The 23861-nt window shown below is 34.2% G+C and overlaps 1 protein-coding gene across 1 annotated transcript in view; it reads left to right on the forward strand.

Annotated features, from left to right (window-relative positions):
• The window catches only part of LOC138705824 (toll-like receptor 7), a 598894-nt gene that overhangs the window by 461013 nt on the left and 114020 nt on the right, over positions 1-23861 (forward strand). The window lies entirely within an intron of this gene.

Genomic DNA, 23861 nt, shown 5'->3' on the forward strand with positions numbered 1-23861 from the left:
TCATAATGATCACCATGTTCTTCCATGACCAGGTTTTAAAATTTTTGCAAGCGAGAGGCATTTTGAACAATTTCAAGGAAAAATTGTTCCGGAGCCGGGTATCGATCCCGGTACCCTTCGCTTAGCGCGCGAACGCTCTTCCGACTGAGCTACCCCAGGAACTATAGGCCTACACGACACCGTCACAATTTTTCTTTGACTGATGGCGGGCTTATGTGAGGGCGGCAATGAACCTTCAGGTTCCTTAAAAGCCATTTGTAAGTAAGTAAGTAAGTAATCCACACGACTCAAATGAGCTGACAAGACGCCAGAACTCAACTATGAGTGCACACAAATACTTGTGTGACTTAAATTGTGGCTTTCTGTGAACGTATCTCCAGTAACGAATGTATTATACAAATCTGGCTTTCAGGTAGTAGCTCCCTGTAAAGCAGGTTTGAATAATTTCAAGGAAAAATTATGTTTGAAATTATTCAAACCTGTTTTACAGGGAGCTACTACCTGAAAGCCAGATTTGTATAATACGAGAAGCATTTTGTTTGCAAAGCTAGTTAATTCGTATTTTATAATTCATTCATGAGCCAACAGCTAGCTGCGAGCCTTGATTAGCCTTTAATTATCCGTCTCAAGATTAATTATTTCCAAAAATCTCTTTAGACGTTATCTTTCCATCTTATACTATTTGTAACTAATTAGCAAAACTCGTAAAATTAAAAATCCATAATAATTTAATTCGTAGTCAATTATAATTATAAAAGCATTTCCATTAAAAATACAGGCCTATTATATTACTGTTAATTTTACGCAAAACGAACATTTTCAACAAATATCATTCCATCAAACAAATTAATAAATTATGAACTTGATTCAGTTTCGCTAACGCAATGTGAAATGATGAATTGTAAATTAATTGGAATTGAAGAATGGGTTGTCGTGATGTTATTCTACAGTTCGCTTGAGTGATCGAGAAAATGAAAAACCTTTGAAATTGGATTGTAATTTGTATATGATGACGGAAGCATGCATTCGTAAACCATTGTTAGTGCAGGTTTGAATAGGTGACGTTTAATTATGCGTTAATAGTTACAATTTTTTTATTTAGTATAATTTACTTCCCGTGCGCATTTAATTTCAACCAGTTGTTAGGAGCGCATTGTAATTCACGATTAATAGCAGAACTAACAGTAATTAGTTTCAATTTGCAATTACTATTACTAGCAGAGGAATAGGCCACTTTCTAATCCTATGGTTTGTTTAATGCGACTTAACTGCATTCCACAAGATCTTCACCACCTCAATATTACCGCCTTAATAGCAAGAACCCAGTTTATAACCCATTCTGAACTATGACCTCGTATCTGATCATGATCACTGAGTTACATATTAAAAGAGAAATTAAGCACAAAATGTAGAGGGTTAAAATAAAAATCGAAATACAAATAATATGACGAGGTTCTCATATTAGGTAACCTACCTGAGAAACTCTGCATCATTCAAGGAAAGTATTGGTGTAAAATTATAACATTATAACTAAACACGTAACTTATAGCTCATGCATTATATCCAAACACTCCCCCACTCTTCCTATAGAGCTGCGCACGAGATCGGATGAGTCTACTTACGAATTATAGAGGAATGGGTTAGACTTCGCCTTGAACTCAGTAGACACACGCCCAACCTTCCCTTCTACTCCTATCCCCTCCACAGAAACGTTGTTCTCGTACTGTACATCGCGAGTGTCTTGACAAAATGTGTGAGCTGTGCATGTAACATGTAACAAAATCAATAAAATTGTTAGACGTTATTTTAGAAAATATGTCACAATACAAAGCTAGGAAACACATAATCATTTTTTAAATAATATTGAATAAATAAGGCGGATTCTTTGCTGGAAAGAAAACTTAACGTCATTATAGTTAAAAGGTACACAGATGAGATTCTGTATCCACTTATAGGGCTCACAAGAATTGAGCAACCAAAGAATCTTGATATAAGACGGAAATTAAAATTAAAATATATAGTGGAAGACATATAATTTTATTACGAAAATCACCAAACATATTACAGTAAATCCCTACAACAAATAAACAAATTATTCCTAAAGTTAGTGTTCCAATGTCGATGTACAGGAGAAGATACTCTGAATTAAGGAAAATAGAACAGACTATTCCATTTTCCTTGCTCTGAATGATCTAGGCATAGGCTGCGTGAGCCACAACACTTCTTTGAGTTCTGGAGGAAAAACTACGAAAATCCAATTTGAAGATTTTTGTTGTTGTTGATGATGATGTTAGTGACGAAGACGATGACGACGAATAATGTGGCGAGTATGATGTTGAAGAGGACGATGACTATTACGACATGAATATATTGCCAGTGCATCAGGATTCATTCATCAGCCAACAAAACAGGGGGGAGCTCTATTTGAGGAAGGTAGCGAGTTCGAACACAGCACGAAACTTTGGAATCCTCTGGGACTTATAAAACTTTCTATAGCGAATACTAAAGCTTCGTGGATATAATGGCTGTCCCGACCTAAACTCACAGTCTTGTGGAGTGGAGATGCAGTGTCTTGAAAGTTACTTAAGTGTAGGAATAAATTACACGTACACGATGCTGCAATGTGGATCATAGCTATCGTGGAAGACATGCAACAGCAGATGGATTACACAAGGTATTAAAATCTCATGCAAAACCAAGAGATCATTATACATAAAGAGTAGAAATAATAATGATACAAACTTAAAACAAAACTATAAAAATTATTCAAAAATATTACACAAAGTGATCCAAAAAGCTAAAGAATTACACTACTATACAACAATACAAAACCCTGATAATAAAATCAAAACAACTTGGAAAATAATTAAAAAGAAAAGTGGACGATCAAAAAGTAACAAACTATACCTTATATGTAACAATACAAGAACGTCAGACCCGAATGAAATTGCAAATATATTTAACAAATATTTTCTTACAATAACTGATAACTTCAACATCCCCAAGATAATGTTACTAACAGTTCAGTTTCTTTAACACAATATTTTCCAACAAAATTCTCAAATATTCAAATATTTCCAACAAACAAAAAAGAAATAATTGCAATTATTAAAAGTCTGAAGTCAAAAAATTCTAAGGATATGGTGAAATAACAAGCTAAATATTAAAAGAGAGTTCACATATTATAGCTGGGCCACTAAGCTATTTATGTAACTATTCAGTGTTCAAAGGTATATTCCCCGAGAGGTTAAAATGTACAGTGGTTATTCCTATCTTCAAAAATGGAGAAACAACGTCTTCAGAAAATTACAGACCCATATCACTTCTACAAGTCTTCTCCAAAATCTTTGAAAAGCTATACATCATCTAGAAAGATACAATATTTTAGTCCCAGAACAGTTTGGATTTAGAAAAATAAAGGCACGGAAAATGCAATATTTAGTTTAACTGACAAAATTCTGGAGGCAGTTAATAAATACTTACAAATTGGAGAGATTTTTTGTGATTTATCCAAAGCATTTGACTGTGTAAATCATAAAATGCTGGTTTCACTCATATCTCACAGATAGGAAACAGAAAGTCGAAATCAATACAACTATGAAATCTATCTCGACATGGGGAACTAGTGCTGCTTATGATTAGGTTTTTCTCCGGAGCAGTTGTTTGCGCGCTTTCATTCGGAGTCCTCCGGTTACCTCCGACTGACGTAGCGCAGGTTGTATATGTGCAGTGGCGCAGACATGCACTTTCCGCTGAGCATTCCTTTAATCGGATCAGGCAGTGATTCGAGTCCGCTGACTTCCGCGTATCTTTTAAAATAAGTTGTAATTTGTTGTTGTTATTGTTTTTTTATTCTCTCTTTTATATTTATCTCTCTCTCTTTCTTCGGCTCTTTTTCTTCTTGTTTTGCTTGAAGTGTTGCGTTAGCTGACATATTTTTTTTTTTCTAGTTTTGAAATTCATAGTATATGTGGAAAGACGTTATTAGTTCATTTATTTTATTGGGTTATTTTACGACGCTGTATCAACATCTAGGTTATTTAGCGTCTGGATGATATGAAGGTGATAATGCCGGTGAAATGAGTCCGGGGTGCAGCACCGAAAGTTACCCAGCATTTGCTCGTATTAGGTTGAGGGAAAACCCCGGAAAAAACCTCAAGCAGGTAACTTGCCCTGACCGGGATTCGAACCCGGGCCACCTGGTTTCGCAACCAGACGCGCTGACCGTTACTCCACAGGTGTGGACAAGACGTTATTAGTTTTATATCATTGATCAGATTAATAAGATTTAAATCTAATTGCAAAACTAACACAGAAGTAAAGCTTTTCAGTAGACTAGCTAATGTAAACATTTACACTGTAGTTCTCCTGGAAACACTCGTTTATTCGCAAACAGTTTCTGTCAATTATTATTATAATCGGTTTAGTTTAACGTAAAAATATTAAGGGAGTTTAAGAATGGAACAAAAGAAACGTGTGGTATCAGTCGGTTAAAGTTTACTGTCCAAAAAATTTATTCATATTCTTCACCGGACAGGATTGTGATCATTGTGTTAAAGGGTGTCAGTATTTGAACTGCCTCTTCTAAAACGCGCCACTCTTTCCCTGTAATAAAAATATAAGCGGATAACAACTTAAGGATAATTGTAATTATATTATTATCACACGTTTCTTTAGTTTCATTCAGAAACTCGATATTTTAATCTAAACAGTAAAATATAACTCAAGTTGTTTAAACAGTAAAATATAACTCAAATTTTCTTTTAAATATTTCATATATTTTTATTGCTTCGAAAGTTACGTTTTAGAGAAATTTCAAGATTTTTTCTATACTGTGGGCCTTTGGGAACAATAGTAATAAAAAAATTTAAATAGAAATCGTATCAAACTCTTTGCGTAATTGTTGTTATCGGCGCTTTCATCAAGTTCGTGACTGTGCGATCGCTTCAAATGGTCTAACAAATTCGACGTTCCACCACCCTTAGAGTAAATTCGCCCACAAAGTTTACAGCGTACGACTTTATTATTATCTTCAACTAAATTAAAGAATTTCCAAGCGACCGATATCCGATTTGGTGCCATTTTATTTCACTCACAACTACCGTCAGTCCGTACGCGTCGGTCGTCCTTGAGCTAACTGTCGCTTCGCTCCGAATCACCGCAGCCATCCGTATGTCCCCTGTTCCAACTACGATAGCACCGGAGATCACCGGTGGAGAGCTTTATTCGTAATCTCCGATTCCTCCGCGGTAGTAGTCACTCCGATGAACAGCACTATGGGGAACTATTAATAATGGAATTCTTCACGGATTAATATTAGGTATCCTACTTTTTACAGTGTTCATAAATGATCTTACCCTCCTAATAAAAGATGTAGGCGACCCCATATTATTTGCAGATAACACAAGTATAACAATTACAGCCAATAACTCCAACACAATCTAATCTTCAACAAAGGAAATTCTCTTCAAAATATGTGACTGGTTCCCAGTCAATAAATTAGTATTAAACTGTAACAAACCTAACATAATTCAATTTAAATCCTGTCCAAATTAAATCTCTCAAATTACAAGCGCAATAATTAACAATAGGTCCCTAATAGAAACAACAACAATCAAATATCTTGGCTTAAAAATCGATAATGTGTTAAATTGGAAAAATTATATTACAGAAATTACTCCCAAACTAAATTCAGGATGTTTTGCTATTAGAGCTATGCAAAAGATAGTAAATATGAATAGTGGTTCTTTCAGGCTTTTCTTCAAATCTCCAAAAATATTGAAATCTCATGGAGATAAATCTGGGCTGTAAGGAGATGTAATAGTGTTTCTCAACGAAATCTTTGCTACTCATCGCTTGTTGATCTGGCAATGTGAGTTCGAGCATTGCCATGTAGTAAAGTAGGCCTAGTCAAAAGAACAGAAGTTTTATTCTTAATGTTTCGTCTAAGATGGTAGAGAGTGTCTCACCGCTAAAGCGAACTCGGGACCATTCTCCTGTTGCACATAGTAAGCCAAATTCGGCTTTCATTTTGAACTAACCACATTTTGTGCATTCCGAAACAATTTAGTTTCTCATGTTATCCGTTACAATTCTGCCTCCTACGTTACTTAACCACATTCTTAAATAATTATACTTCACATTCGAACATTGTTCCTCGCTCGACAACCACACGTACTGTACACACTCGCAAAATTCACATCTAACAGTTATTCATAGAAAGACAGAAAACGAGGAGGAAGAAAGAACGAAACAGAAAAAAAGAGGAGAGAAGACAAATGCACAAAAAGAGAAAACATTTAATTTAATTTATAAGCTGTATTGTTTATTTGGATAAATGTAACTTTTTTCACAAATATACGTAAGATAACTAGGCCCTAATAGTTTATTATTACTATTCATTCATTCATTCATTCATTCATTCATTCATTCATTCATTGTGTTCTGCCCAAGGGCAGGTCTTTCACTGCAAACCCAGCTTTCTCCAATCTTCGCTATTTTCTGCCTTCCTCTTTGTCTCCTCATATAATCCATAACATATCTCAATGTCGTGTATCATCTGATATCTTCTTCTGCCCCGAACTCTTCTCCCGTTCACCATTCCTTCTAGTGCATCCTCCAGTAGGCAGTTTCTTCTCAGCCAGTGACCCAACCAATTCCTTTTCCTCTTACTGATCAGTTTCAACATCAATCTTTCTTCACCCATTCTTTTCAGCACAGCTTCATTTCTTATTCTGTCTGTCTTCTTCACACGTTCCATTCTAATATGTGAAAATCGAGATTAAAAGTGACAGGACTGTTTAATTGGAGTACATTATTTTGCGTCATTTCGGTGATAACCGCCACAATAATTTTTGCTAAAATCGATGGTGGATTTTAAGGAAATTTCGTTTATGTCGGTGACAGAAAATGTCTGACGTAGCTGCTGATGACAATACTATCTACCTGCCGATCAAAGCAGTACGGCTGTGAATTTTGTCTGTGAGGGCAATAACCGAGGAATTAAATTGTTTATTATATTATTATTATTATTATTATTATTATTATTATTATTATTAAGTGGAACTACGGCTAACAAGATATTCTAATTTACTAAGCATGCTATGTTGATAGTTAAGTGGAACTACGACCGATATAATATTCATATTTACTAAGCATGCTTTGTTGATCGTTAAGTTGAACTACGACCAATAAACAGGATAAACCATAAGTAATGTCATTAATTACAGAGAATTGAATTGCGATTTTTAGACCTAAAAGTTTAATACAATTCTGCTCGTGTTTGCTTTCTTTCTGAGATAAAAATTGTTTTATGTGAAACATTTTGTGGCGTGTTTTGGGAAAGCCATTGATTTAATTCCAAATATGCTCAGTCAATTTTAGAGAGCAGTGTATTATGATAATAAGTTATTTAAAGAATTTTAATTTCGTCCTTTAAATGTGCAGAAATTTAATCCGAACAAATATACTTTTCGTTACGAAAAGGAATTTTAAAATGTTACATTTGTTCGGATCAAATTTCTGAATTTTTTTTTCAATAATTTTTTATCATAATACACTGAAATGTTTCATAAAAATAAATTTTATCTCGGAAAGGAAGCAAAAACGACCAAAATTATACTTAACTTTTTTGTTTGAAATATCTCTAAGAATAACCCCCTGAAATTAATTATATTAATACGGTTTACCTGTGTCATCAGATTTACTAAGTATTCTGTTTTCATGGTTAAGTGAAACTATGACCAAGATATTCAGATTTACTAAGTATTCTGTGTTCATCGTTAAGTGAAACTAAGACCAAAATATTCAGATTTACTAAGTATTCTGTGTTCATCGTTAAGTGAAACTACGACCAAGATATTCAGACTTACTAAGTATTCTGCGTTCATCGTTAAGTGAAACTACGACCAAGATATTCAGATTTACTAAGTACGCTGAGTTGATCGTTAAGTGAAACTACGACCAAGATATTCAGATTTACTAAGTACGCTGAGTTGATCGTTAAGTAGAACTACGGCCAAAATATTCAGATTTACTAAGTACACTGAGTTGATCGCTAAGTGAAACTACGACCAAGATATTCAGATTTACTAAGTATTCTGTGTTCATCGTTAAGTGAAACTACGACCAAGATATTCAGATATACTAAGTACGCTGAGTTGATCGTTAAGTGAAACTACGACCAAGATATTCAGATTTACTAAGTACGCTGAGTTGATCGTTAAGTGAAACTACGACCAAGATATTCAGATTTACTAAGTACGCTGAGTTGATCGCTAAGTGAAACTACGACCAAGATATTCAGATTTACTAAGTACGCTGAGTTGATCGTTAAGTAGAACTACGGCCAAAATATTCAGGTTTACTGAGTACGCTGTGTTGATCGTTAAGTAGAACTACGGCCAAGATGTTTAGGTTTACTCAGTACGTTGTGTAGATCGATAAGTGAAACTAAGCCCAAGTATTCAGATCGACTGAGTATGCTATGTTGATTATTTAGTGGGATTGCGGCCAATATATTCAGCTTTACAAAGTATGGTGTGTTGATCGTTAGGTGGGACTACGACCAAGGTATTCAGATATACTAAGTGGCTTATGTTATATTGATCATTGGGTGTTTGCTATTATTATTAGTCTATTAATTAAATTTGTGTTAAACGATAGTCATGTGATAGTGATTTACATAGAAGTTTACAATAATGAACTGAAAATATTAGTTGCGTCACCGTTTGTAGCTATGAAAAGGATCTAAGTTGAAGTTGATGTTTATAATAGCAAACTGTTTCCACTGGTAGGGGTACTCCGGTAGGATCGGTTCAAAAGCACTTCAGTGCACACCGCAGCTTACAATCGTGTGGTGTAACCAGTTAAACGCACGAGTGAGTGCGAGTGGGGAAATATCTTCGTGAGAGGACACTGTTATGACTTTTTGCAAGTTTTTGCTCTAGTGCTGATAAACAGAACAATTCAGAGGATCCTAGTTCGATTTGATATACAGAAGTGAAGCACTGCCTCTCAACAGATGTGTAGGCTGTGTTTGTTAGTTCATTGATTTAGTGCATCCAGCACTCGTGTATTAGGCCTATATAATTGAGTCTTCTCAAATGGCTTAATTTATAATAATTATTATTCGTGCAATTCTTACGTGCATGGTGAAGAATATTATTGACGACTATATAATTATAACTAATTCAGAGGACAACGTCCAAAAAGGAGCATATACAGAGTGTAAGGAGTATAACTGCTGTCCTTTTCACAGTTGTCGAGGACGGTCTACAGGATCAAAACATGTCCACACAACATAGGGTAAAAACTTTATAGTTTTGCCAAAAAATATATATTTCTTCTCTTATTTTATTCACGTTATACTGCTTATATCGTTAGTAATATTACGAAAACAATTACATCAGTAGGTATATCTAGCAAAGAGTTAATATTAGTTTAAATAAATATTTGTGTATTCTATTACGTTTTCGTGAAATTAAATAAAATTGCATGCTTAAATTTGTTAATATTCTGGCGTGAGAGACGTGGCAACGTGTTGGGCAGCAGTATTCTGCACAGACGTACGTATATGTCAGCTGAATTTTCCCTGTCCATAGCTCTACTGCCGAGCGGATGACAGTTCAGCACCAGGTATTCGATAAATAACTTACAATGTCATTCACAGTTTAGGAATATCATATGTTATTAATTTATGAAGAAAGTCGTCGTAATTCAAGTGACGCACGAAGATGTACCATCACTGTTTTCCGCAATGAAGGTTATCTAATCGGCGAACTTTTTTTATCACTTTCTCAACGATTATTAGAAACTAGGAGTCTCTTACCCCGTTTCGAAAATCACACAAATAGAAATTTATTTAAAAATGGTACTGCTTTATGGAAACGGGAGAGATTAAAATGTTGCATTTAAAAAATAAAGTTCGTGTGATTTTGTGCAGTAAACCATTATTGTTTAATTTTAGACGTACAATAAAAAATGGACCAAAATTGTTAAATGTAATGGAAATTTGTCATAAAGTTCTATTAATGAGATTGAAAGTTTGTATTTGCTATTCTTTTTAAGTAAACAACGGTCCGCCCCTGCATTAGAACAAAGCATCTGTTTTTTACCGGTATGTCAGTACCCGCTTGAGCTGTTTTGTGTACTTTTAAACTCCCTCCTCCCCATCCAGCAACGTTGCCAAACATCTAATATTGTAAACTTTAATATTTAGTTAAATATTGCAATTAGAAAAAAAAATGTGAGGACATTTTTTCTTCCTTATGACATGAACAATCATCAGTTAAAATAATGGCACTTATACCCCTTACATCCTGTATATTATATGTCATAGTATAAAGTCATACCGTCTTTTAAAATGAAAATATTTTTCATTAATTCTAAATTATTGACACTTCAGGTCAAGTAGGATTGTAATTGTAAATAAAATTCTTGAATATTAATAGATACGTATCGCTATTTGGGGTATAAATCATCATAATGAAAGCGAAACAATGTATTCAAGTAAAAATTACGATGTTTCTCAAAATCGCAGGCTTATTAAATAATATTTTCAAATTCAACCAACCAAGTATCAGAAATGGGTATACGAGTAGGCTTCCTTAATTTATCATAAAAGTTGTGAACTTATATCTATAATGCAGGTATTAAACCAATTCTGGTAGACGAAGATCTTGTTGAGGTAGGTTTTATTAAGAATAAACATGTTTCTTTCATTATGCCTTCAAATCTCTACCTAGCCATCACCAGCACCACCATTACCACTACCACTAACATCCATCAACTAATCTATCCATTCATTCAATTACCCACCCACCACTAACCAATCCATCCATCATGAGACTGTCAGGTGATCAACTCTGCTATTGATTATCTTCCTCTATAGTCCTAGCCCAGAGGGTAAGGAATTCCACTTTACAAATGTCTTTAGATCAGAAATGAATCTCATTGCCAGATCCTTAGTTGCAACGTCCGAAGAAGTGGATCCGTAGTGGCTCATGATATATTTTATTGGAGGTTGGAAGCTTCTATTTTAATATGACTGATGAGAAAGTATATTTTAATTGTTATATCATTTACTCTTAAGCACTTTAACATGAAACACGACTAATATTCGTGATCACATGCATCAATGTGGGTTAGTGTAATCACCGGTTAAAATTGCCACCTAAGAATTTTTATGGTGCATCGACCTCTGTTATGACTTAAAGAGGAAGTTAACAACGGCAATCTCTAATCAGTCATATTCCAGCGGTTAAAGGAGATAGCCAGTGATTAGACTAGTTGGCCTAGTAAAGAAAAATGACAGCTTATTATTTCGAAGACGATTATCATTGTACTTGGATTATTGGATAGGGATGTTAGTGAATGTGAAGTTACATTACTAGGAAGAGAGAATTCTTATGAGGTGACAGAAAATTTCAGGAGATATTTCGTTTATCAAAATCTACCGTGCCATCTCTGCTGCAACAGATGGGTCATTTGGAATAACCACAAGCGTAAAAAATACTATTTCGCCTATGAAACGGCTGCTTACATTACAATTCTATGCAGCTGATATTTTCTGTACTTTAAGAGGAAACGCTCGAGCATCTCATTTCGCTTGTTGTAGGCTGGCAGTCTCTGCTTCATCCGTTTTCTATACGGATATTTCATTTTTTTAATATGGCATATATAAATCTAGTAATTAAGTCTATCAGCACTTCAGGTTTACGTTGGGATATAATCTTTGTCGATTCTTATTTTTCATTTTGTAAGATTTTAATCTAACAGCACTGAAAAATAAAGAAATGCAACCCGGAAACTTAACAGCTCTCAAAGACAAACAAATGCAACAATTTGACGTAAAATGGAGTAAGCGCAATCGTTTTCAGAAGTTATCATCTTTGTAGTGCAATGGTATAGTTGCTTTCCTTCTGTCACTTTGTAAAAACAGTGTACCATCACAGACTTTACCCTGGTTAAATGAGGTGTCAACTAACCATGTTCAAGAAACCGGTGATTATGAATGGTGCACAGAAGTTATATTTTAACCATAGTTATTTTAACTGTGATTTCGTAATTATGGTTACTACGTTTTTAACAGAGGTTGATGCACATCGCCAACAGACCAACATCTATTTAAATGATTATTTTAATATTAAAATTTGGAAGTGTAGAATATGTATAGGCTACAGATAATACCCGTACACTACTGTTTAACGTTTTTGCTCTTCCTAGGCAGCCAAAATTGCAGCCCATTCCCTATGATTTATTCTACTGCTTACCTTACTCCTAGCAGTGCACATGACATTAAACAGCAATAAGGGCACACATCATAGGCTTTTTGTACTTAAAAGGAGGTCTGCGCGAAATTCGAATTTAAAGAATTACGAAAGAGTTTCATTGAAGTGTTCAGTTTACGTTTATTCAAAATTACTGTGTCTTCCTTATCATGTTCTACGAAAGCCAAACCTGGTCACTGACAAATACCCGAACAAAGCTAGGCCTATTAAGAGTAAGTCAACGAAAGACGGGAGGATAATAATAGTAATAATAATAATAATAATAATAATAATAATAATAATAATTTATTCTGGCGAAGTTAAGTCTATTGTAATTGGTGCTTTGCCCTGTTATAGACATAAATAAATAAATAAATAAATAAATAAATAAATAAATAAATAAATAAATAAATAAATAAATAAAAATAAGTAAATAAATAAAAAGGAGTAAATAAATAAAAAAATAAATAAATAAAAATAAATAAATAAATAAATAAACAGGCATTACAGGAGGACCTTCACTTTATGGGATTTCATGGACTGTTTTTATTCTCATCATTACTACAGCACTACATCTCTTCAGTCCTTTCGAAGGAGCCGCCACTGCCCTGGATATCGGAGAACTTTTCCACATCAGTTAACAATTGAATCTTTTTCATTAATTATTCTGTCTACATGAACGTTAGGAATAACCAGATGGATACATTTATCATCGATCAGGTGTATCATATTATATCAACATGAGCCGGATAGTTTATCGACAGAAAATCGGTGCTGCTGTATGATGAATCACCGGATAACTATAATACTACGACGTGGAAATTAATGGTATTCTGCATGACTGAGATTGGAAGCGCAGTATATGGTCCAGAATAGCTAATCGTCCTTAATTTGCCATTGTGATTCTTGACCATGAAGTCACAATAATTGAAACTTAAGCCACGTGAATCCTAACACAAATGATGTGATCGCGCGATAATCGCGTGGAAGGACACACGATTACGCTGGATTGTTTCTGATGCGCGATAGTGCTTTTTTTGCGGCGAAATACAGCCAACACACGTTAGAGATATTTCCCCACGGTAATAATGACTAAGGTACAAGTCAGTCACGCGGGCCCAGTTACGCTACGTTGCACTCGAATTTTCTACGTGCAAACCTCTTCGTGGTCAGACCCACTTCAAAGGAAACGTTACAATCAGAACGCAGGGAGGCCGCGACCAACTGTATCTCTTGGCCTTATCCGTAATCCTTCAGAGAAACACAGCTTTTCTCGTGTAACCACTACACACAGGCCAGTTAACATTTGCAGAGAATCAAATATATGTAATTGCTTGTAGGGCATTTAATTTATGCAAGTATAGAAGTGAATTAAAATATAATATATATTTGGAAGAAAACAAGATAGACAAACAAATTTTATGAGGTATTAGCAATGCCAGAATCAGAAGTAACAAAATGAATGAAACTAATCGAAATGAATTGAGCGTATATTCGTTTAATAATAAAATATATTCGTATTATAATGGCTACAAATTAGGATCCACATATGCTAATAATTGAAAGTGGAAGATAACTTCAAGAAATCTGATTCAAGAAAGTAATCTGCGCATTCAAGAAACAGATGGAGAAGCTGGAACATACAACAGCCTAATCTTTAAGAAATTATAGTGATGATGATGATGACTATTATTATTATTATTATTATTATTATTATTATTATTAAGTACTTCAGTTCAATTTTAGATATTACTATTCTCTTATTTTGTCTTAAGCTTTGAGCTAATTTCGGACATTTGTAATGGTTACTTGTCTCATAAGAATTTCATGTCTTTTGTCTTTTGGAATATGATAATGGTCAACGGCGTTTCCTTTTTGCTGATTTGTAAAATAATGAGTACTGGAGAAATAGTGGCATAATGGATAAAAAAACTTGCAAGACCTCTTTCACCATTTAAGAAGGATTCATTCCATATACAAATACTTCAATCTCTAATTTCTCTTTCATTCCATTATATCCCACGATCTTCAAACATAACAATTCATAGAAAACTAATAGCTTAAAACGGGCCTACGCGGACGTCAAAATCAAATGGCATTATGACATGCGATGGGTTTGATAGAGTATGCAAACAAATGCGTTTGTGTGTTAATAATAACAATAATAATAATAATAATAATAATAATAATAATAATAATAATAATAATAATAATAATAATAATAACCTTGCAAAGTTAAGGCCATAAGGCCTTCTCTAACACTTAGCCAGAAATAAAACTGAGATAGAAAGAATGTTGCAAGTATACTAAATATAGTACACAAAAATTGAAATATATACTAAATAATACAATGTAAACAATAACTCAATCGTTGGCTAACTTTTAAAATATCGTAACTGCATTTGAGGAAATTGTACAAGAGGGCAAAATAACTTCGTATGCTTTTATACCCCAACTAACAAATGTTATGCATTTGTTAATTATAAAATATACAAATATTTGCAGACTTATGAGATGTTATCAGCAGACCCATTTTGAAAATATACACAGATTTCGACATTTGGTAAAATTTAAACTTACGGGGTTTTAGAAGTAGGCCTAAGTCGACGATATAATTATGACATAGGGAGAACGAAAAAGCATATTATGTAATAGAATGTGAACAGTAGCCTAAGTCAAAATGGGTGAGACAAATTAGTGTAATGTATATAAATATAAAACAATAATAATAAAAATATATTGAAGTATTACAGAGCATATAATAAACACAATTTTTATGTATACACACATACACAGAATGAAAATTATGATAATAAGTAACAAGAGTTCTCGCGTGATAGACATAACATGATAGGCATTATAGGGAAAATGATAGAACAGGAAGAAAATAAAATAAAATAAATGTCACTAGAATATCTAAATGTAGATAACACGTAGACATATTATAATACTTGTCATAACAGTAAGTTAGTTTGGCAACTCGTCTTCAGATATTATTTTAACTTAGATTTAAAAGATTTCAAGATTCGGCAGCCCTTGACTTCAAGTGGCAGAGAGTTCCAATGACGAGAATAAGCAACAGTGAAGGATGAGGAATACAGAGATGATGTGTGGAGTGGAATTTCTAGCGTGTTATTACGTTGTGATCGACTATGTATTGATGTTATATATGATAGCGAGAGAGAATATGGAAACGGAGGAATAAATAAGATGGGGTTGAACTTGTGTATAATTCGATATAAGAGAGAAAAAGAATCCAAATTTCTCCTCTTATGTAACCTAATTAAGGACAGAGGGTTATAAGAAGAACTGTGTGTTGAAACGTTCTCCAGAGTTTGTGTAACTAGAAAAGTTAATACGTATATAAAAATCATCAGCAAATTCTCTAGAAGTATAGTTTGACGATGCACCGATTAATATTATGTCAGAAGGATAGTTAATGTGTCCAAAGATGACTTGAAGACATGGTTTCAAGACGTATTCTGGCCAAATAGGTATACGTAGCATTATCTTCTCTACCAAAGTGATCAAATACGCCTACATATTTCGCTCTGAAAGCTGTTCATTTTAACAATAAAATAATATTTCTTAAATACACTGGAATTATTCAACCACTGAACGTTGGATTTCTATTTTATTTTTATTTATTTATTTTATTGGGTTATTTTACGACGCTGTATCAACAACTCAGGTTTTGGATTTCTATGAATGTACGAAATATTCTAGAAGTTTGTCACGGTTAAAGTCATTTTCTTTTATGCTCTCTGGGGAACTTTATTTTATTCAGAATTTTCGCACTCTCAAGTCTGTGCTAATCATTCTACTCTCTTTATTGAACATGCTTTCTTCAAGCCTGGGAATGTTGAATAGAATTCAGATCGATTCAAGGTTCCAATCAAATATTACTTTCATTTCGCAATCGCAGAAGGTAGTGAAAAAGAAAATTTTACTGCTCACAACATAGCTTAATTGGTATATTTTACATTAAAATAATGTAATAATAATAATAATAATAATAATAATAATAATAATAATAATCCACAGACATTGAAAATAAACTTGACTTAATGTAATCTGCCAGTGCCATAATTTTTATGTCACATAAATCGACTTTCCCTGGTACTCCACATCTTTAAAGTGGTATTTGTACATAAAGTATCTTTACGTCTCACGCAATTATTATTGGTTCTATTGCAGGATTTGAAAACGAAATTTCTATTAAAAAATTTTCAAGTTGTTCAAAAATTATTATTTTGGTATCATATGGGTCACGTGTTGTTCTAATTTAATTTCTTGAGAAATTAATTTAATTTATGTATTTTTATTTTATATCTACATTTCTAACTTCATATTGTGTTATATTGTAACTCAATTTCTACAAGAGAATTTTTTGTTTTGTACAACATTTATCAACTGCTATACCGGGTGACGCATTTAAAACAGGCCACCTAAATAACACGGCCATTTGTAGTGATAGAAGACAAATCTTCATACGAACTGTTTGGCGTGAAGGGGTGGTATAGATATTTGTTTGATAGGTGCAGATGTACGGAAGATACGGAAACCAACTTCAGTATTTTAAATGGCTTGATAAGATTTGTTATTTACCATTTAATAGTGTCTTTGAAGACGCATACAAAAACTGTGTTTTAGTAGTCATTGAAGATAACTACAGGTTAATTATGAACAATATAACTACTGAAGCTTTCCTGGCGACGTGATAATTCGAAATTTTCTCGGTGGATCACCAACTTATGACCTGGCTGGAAGCCCGAGAAAATCTCGAATTATGAACAATATGTTTGTTAAATAAAAAGTCAATCATTTCTGTAACTTACTTATATCATTTGTTCAGAATTACATCATGTGTTCAAAGTGGTGACCATGATGCAAAGAAATTCTGAGCGAAAAACATTGCACGTTGAATTTCATCAGAGCTTATCGCCTACATGCATGTATTGTACGCTCTTTTATGTCTTCGGGGCTCGTCGGTATTTCTTAGTACACTGCTTGTTTTAATTTTCCCCACAAATAAAAGTCTATTGGTGTTAAGTCTGGTGAATGTGCAAGCCATTTTGTGTCTTCTTGTACACATACACATAAAGAAAACAGTACAACGAGTTGAGTGTTTGTTTACACTGAAAATGTATGGTTGAAATTAATTAGTTTTTCATAATCTTTGACCTTCAACTATCATCAATGGCCATCAAAATACAGTAGTTGTGTGCGCCTTCGAATTTGCTATTAAAGAGTAAATAATAAATCATATCAATTCATTTAAAATAATGAAGTTGACTTCCAAATTTTCTCTACACCTGCCCTTATGAAACAAATAGGCCTATCTATACCACAATATGTCTCACTCACTTCACGCCAAACAACTTTTGTCTGAAGATTTGTCTTCAATCACTACAAGTGGCTGTGCTATTCAGATGGCCTGTTTTAAATGCCACACCCTGTATTTATCTAGCGTCTGAGTAAGATGAAGACAATAATGCCGGCGAAATGAGTCCAGGGTCCAGCGCCGAAAGTTACGCAGCACTTGCTGTTAATGGGTTGAGGGAAGACCCCGAAAAAATCTTCAAACAGGTAACTTATCAAAAGCAGGATTTGAACACGGGCCCGCTCGTTTCATGATCAGACATGCTAACCGTTACTCCACAGCGGTAGACACAAGATATGTTAAATGTTTTTTGAACCGAACTATAAAAATATCGTAACTCTATAGCAAACAATATTTTAAATCAAACTAAATAGTTTCTACTAATTCAGAGAAACCCCACATTACAAGCAACTGATAGTTTTCTAAGACTAACCCAAATTGGAGTGTAATGGAAACCTGGTAACTTGGGTTTAAGCGTTGACTATGAATAAGAGAATATTGCTCCATTTTGTCATTATATACATTCAGCCATTAAAATAAATTAATGGATTTCATTATGTATTATAAACGGTATAATTAAAATGTGGGTAGTTGGGTACCGAACCCATAAAAAGCTGCAGACTCTTACCGCAAGTTAGCGTCATCGTTAAGTGCTTTGAGGTTCAACAAATCTGTTTACGCGTGGGACGCGAACAACGCTAACATGTGTTTTCGAATACTCCTTCCATTATGCATTTCATAGCTGTAACTCTGGCCATAACCTGTGTGTTAATGGCTTTCTTCGGACTACATTCAAGTATTTCAAACGTGTAGTATTTTATACGCTTTCTAAATGGTTATCTGTTCTCTAAGTTGTAATGCAGTATTAAGTGAAAATTATATTCAGCATAGAAGGAAAGAGGAGACTTGAGCCCACATCTTTCTGAGAAAAATCTTCCTATTCAAATCGGTTCATAGTAAGACACAAACAGAATTTTCAACTAATGTTTTGTCACACATATAGAGTGTTAATTAAGTATGCGTTATTGTTAGTGACATAATATATTATTAATTTCACTAAAAAATATTATGTACAACAGTTGTTGCAAATAATTCAATATGTTAGGAAAGGTCGTCTTCTTACGGCAGGAATGTATAAGAAAAAGCGGGTGAACTACCTTCGATTCTTTCGCGTGCTATCTGACTGTAATATAGTCCTATGTTGTACAAATAGGAGCGATCAAAATGCAAGGGTGGACAAAATTAACTTTATAAAATCGAATTCAGAAAGTCTTTTTACTTTTGTTTACACATTTTAAATAAATACAATGCAATAATTATTTCACAGCAGAAGATATTGTATGTATACAGTTTTGAATAACTGATAAAATGTTCCTTGTACATTACAATACGGAATTAATAACTTAAAAATAACAGCGTTCACTAATACAACTTTCGAAACTGCTGGAATAATATATCACTGTCGTCATAATAGAAAATAATAAATAATTGGTTAAATGGCGATCTTACTCGTGTTAATTGTGTAAGCGTGTGCGGCTTACAGCTGTTTCGGTGTTTCTTCACACCATCCTCAGAGCCTACTAGATCTCGGCGTCATCTCGAACTTCGCTGCCTGTTGTGTGGGTGCGTTCGATTGTTGAAAAGTGTTGAAATGTGGTATCAAATAGTGTGTGTGTTCTGAAATTGATCTGTGTGTTGAGAATTTGATCAGGGTGCGTTTTAGTGTGCCTGTATATTTCATATTGTTCTAGTGTGTTGAGTTTCTGGTTTTTGGGTTGTATGTGTAGAATTTCCATGTCTGTATTTATGTTATTGTATGTGTGGTTAGCATTAGTTATGTGTTCGGCATATGTAGATGTATTGTGTCCTCTGGTTATTGCTTTAATGTGTTCTTTGTATCGAGTTTGGAATGATCTGCCTGTCTGTCCAATGTAGAAACCGTCGCAACTATTGCATGTGAGTTTGTATACGCCTGTGTGGTTATATTTATTTGTTTGCGTTGTTTGTTTGTTGAGATGTCTTTATAGTGTGTTTTCTGTTCTGTATGCTATGTTCTATTTCTGTTTTTTGAATGAGGATGCGATCTTGTGTGTGTTTTTGTTTTCGTATGTTAGTGTGATGTATTTCTTGTGTTGTTGTGTTTGTGTTGTGTTTTGTGTGTTTTTGTGTTTGTTGAGTTTTTGTTTTGTCTTCCTTATGATGTTGTCTATTATGTTTGGGTTATAACCATTTTCTTGTGCTATGTATTTGATTATGTTCACTTCTTCATTGTAGTGTTGTTGGCTCATGGGTATGTTTAGTATTCTGTGTACCATTGTCCTGAATGCAGCATGTTTGTGTTATGTGGGGTGATTAGATGTGTTTTGTATGTGTGTGGTGGTAGTGGTTGGTTTTCTGTATATTTTGAAGGTGTGTTTGTTGTCAACTTTTGTTATGGTGATGTCTAGGAAATTTATGGAATTATTGTTTTCGAGTTCCAGTGTGTATTGGAGTTTTGGGTGTATTTTGTTTATGTATTGGTGTAGTTTGTGTACACAACAGGCAGCGAAGTTCGAGATGACGCCGAGTTCTAGTAGGCTCTGAGGATGGTGTGAAGAAGCACCGAAACAGCTGTAAGCCGCACACGCTTACACAATTAACACGAGTAAGATCGCCATTTACTCAATTATTTATATTCAAGTATTAAAAGCAGTGTACGAAAGATTCAACATGGAGAAAATAATACTCTTAAGCGAAAATAAATCTTTCAAAATAAAATTTCGTCAGAATTTCTTCTTCAATTTCAGCCTCACATCAGCCTCATTACGTATCGCAAAATGATATTTAAAGGAGTAAATCTAAGCATAGGGCGTTTATGATCGAATAGCTTGGCCTTTAATCTTGGCTTTGTTAGGTTCATAAAAACCTACCGGTATGTATGTACATCTTAAAATCGTGATATAGGGCTACTAATTTTAGCTGCACATTTACGAATCTTCAGACACAACTCATAGTTAAAGGATTGCAAAAGCTAAAGAAGTCCTTGTCATTACACGTACATTTCAGCAGTGCAATATGTGAAAAATAAATTAATTTTAGCTGCAAATCTGGAGGAAAATTTCCTGGATTTGCAGTGTGTGAGCAACAAAAGAGCTCTAATTTATGTTGAATCATTTCCATTTAACATCTTTGAATACTTCATTTCTTAATAATGCAATGTTTTGCACATATTTAGGACCGTATATCTCCTCCTTATATAATACATCACTGTTCCACTTAACGTATGCATGGACAACCTTTGCACCGCTGCCCCTGTTCCGGTGCTTTCTAGTAGGGGAAGAAAAGTGACCCGTGCGCAAAGTGTTCTGCCCGCTCGCGCTGCACGCTTCAGTCCGTACGAGCTTGAATATGCACTTCTGTCTTATGGTAAATGCATAATCACAAAGAGAGTTATAACATGTACGATTTCTATTTTGAGGGGTTTCTCTACCAATACTTCAAAAACTACTTTCGAATGATGACAAAATAGGCCTTCTTGATAAGTAATCATAACATTTTCGGATATGTCAGAATACTGTAGATAATTCACGACTTTTTTGGCCTCTAATAGCCAACGATGTAAATTTCATTTTCTGATTTAGGACAACCTTAAGAACAGATTCATTAACTGCTGATTATCATACATTCTTGAACTTAATGAGTAGCACAATGTCATAAATTCAAGTTCATTTTTCATTGAGATTTCGATAATAGATTATTAAAGTTTACATTTTAAGATATCAATTAATGAAGCACCTGGTCTTCAAATAAATACTGCAGCTTTATATTATTTTGTTGATTTTAAATACAACTCCTTGGACAGTAAGCTTGACATTAGCTTGCTATCTCGCAAGCTATTTATATCCAGGCACGAGCTGTACGCGGAACTTAATGAGTAGCACAATGTCATAAATTCAAGTTCATTTTTCATTGAGATTTCGATAACAGATTATTAAAGTTTACATTTTAAGATATCAATTAATGAAGCATCTGGTCTTCAAATAAATACTGTAGTTTTGTATTATTTTGTTGATTTGAAATACAACTCCTTGGACACTACGCTTGACATTAGCTTGCTATCTCGCAAGCTATTTATTTCCAAGCACGAGCTGTACGCGGAACTCTTTGCCTCTCTTACCTGTCTCTGACCCGGATTCACTTTCATCTTGATGTTGATTACAATCCGCTTTGAAACTCGGGCAAATAATTAGATTAATACTGTTTTTAATCAGACTTTTTTTTTTCCTTTAAAAAAAGAACCTTGTTTCACACTCTGCCCGTTGATACAATTAGCTTATATTACTCAATTCAAGCTTGCTTACCTAATAAAAATATAGATATCACACTTAACACAGTGATACCAACGTCAGCATCACAAAATAAAATAAAGGAAAAGGTAGATAGTGCTGCAGACTTCAAAACACATGTGCACTAAATATGATGAATGTAAATTGATTATATGTTTTGCTAGATAATTAAGTACTTCCTTCAGAGCAGTAATTGTCTGCTGCAAGGCTTTCCTATTCTTAAGGCCGTTCTATGAGAAACAATGTAATATAGGTCTTTGCGACATAAATTGCATGTTGTCACATATTTCTTCTTAACATTTCCTGCTTAACATTTATACATTGTCGTTTGATGTTCAAGATACATCATAACCATTTCACGAAAGCTACAGTCTCGATTTCGAATCATTCCTAGGACATCTGTGTTTATAAGAAATGTCAAAAAATGGGCATATCATATTATCTACAACTAACCGGGTTCCAATAACGGCGGATCCCATTGAAATTTGTGGTGGACAAAGAAGTTGTTTGGTGGTGGGTTTTCTCGAGGTACTCAAAGTTTGCCCTATCTGCATCCCATCATTTTTCCATTCATCAAAGTCGTATGGTCCCATTGTGTACATCGAGAGCAACACTGTGGCGGCCTGCGGCATGAAAATTATACAGTTACAGCACTTCACTAATGGTGGACGCTTTGATAAATTACGGCTATTGCCGTTGAATTAATTAACTTAATTAATTAATTAATTCATTCATTCATTCATTCTGCCCAGGTCTGATCTTGCATTGCAAACCTAGCATTCTATTGTTATTATTGTTGTTGTTATTATTATTATTATTACTATTATTAATTGTAATTATTATTAATTGCCATTATTGAGTGTAATTAGTTAACACTGCCACCGGGTATTTACCCATTTGCAGTGTGAATACATATATTACATACATACATACTACATACGTACATACGTACATACATACATACATACATACATACATACATACATACATACATACATACATACATACATACATACATACATACATACATACATACGTACGTACATACATACGTACATACATACGTACTCCCTTATTTTCCGCCTTCTTCTTACTCTTCGCATACGAACCATATATCTTAATGTTGTGTATCATCTGATATCTTCTTCTGCCCCGAACGTCTCTCCCGTTCACCATTCCTTTAGGTGCATCCTTCAGTAGATTCTGCAGTCTCTTCTCAGTCAGCGACCCAACCAATTCCTTTATCTCTTCCTGATCAGTTTCAACATTATTCTTTCTTCACCCATTCTTTCTAGTATAGCTATTAATGGAAGGGATATGATATTTGAACTTTATTCAAGATAGATAGCTGTAAGATTCTTTGTCACAAAATTCAGCTGATGTGGCAACTGTGGAAAGTGACGATGACTCATACAACCGCTATGTTAAATGACAAGGAAAACGAAAACAGGTTTAAGGATATATTTGTAACAATTAGCTCTGGAGGGCAGAGGAAGATACAAATAATAATAGACTCCCGAGGGCACGGAGAATACTGCATATAGGAATGGAAAAAGATTTTTTTTTGTCACATCAAGTAGGCGTGGCTGATTCAGTCGATTTTAAATCCGCTCTGGAATTCGCTGACTTGAGAGGAATTTTGTTCATTCTTGTTTTGCCTCTCTCGCTTTCGTCGAAGCTCGCATAACCTGAGATTTTTTGAACCTTTGAGAAGAGTTCCACTTTATTCCAAGTGAAATTACATTCGTGCAGAAGCTTCAAGACTGCTCATGAATTTTTAATTATATACACAACATTTGTCTCTATGAGCTAATGACTTGCACTTATCATTAAAAACCGGCAAAGAAGCACTCCAGTGCATGACAGTTTTATGTTTCGCTCGAG

The sequence above is a fragment of the Periplaneta americana genome, chromosome 9 (assembly GCF_040183065.1).
Source record: "Periplaneta americana isolate PAMFEO1 chromosome 9, P.americana_PAMFEO1_priV1, whole genome shotgun sequence".
Classification (NCBI taxonomy): Eukaryota; Metazoa; Arthropoda; class Insecta; order Blattodea; family Blattidae; genus Periplaneta; species Periplaneta americana.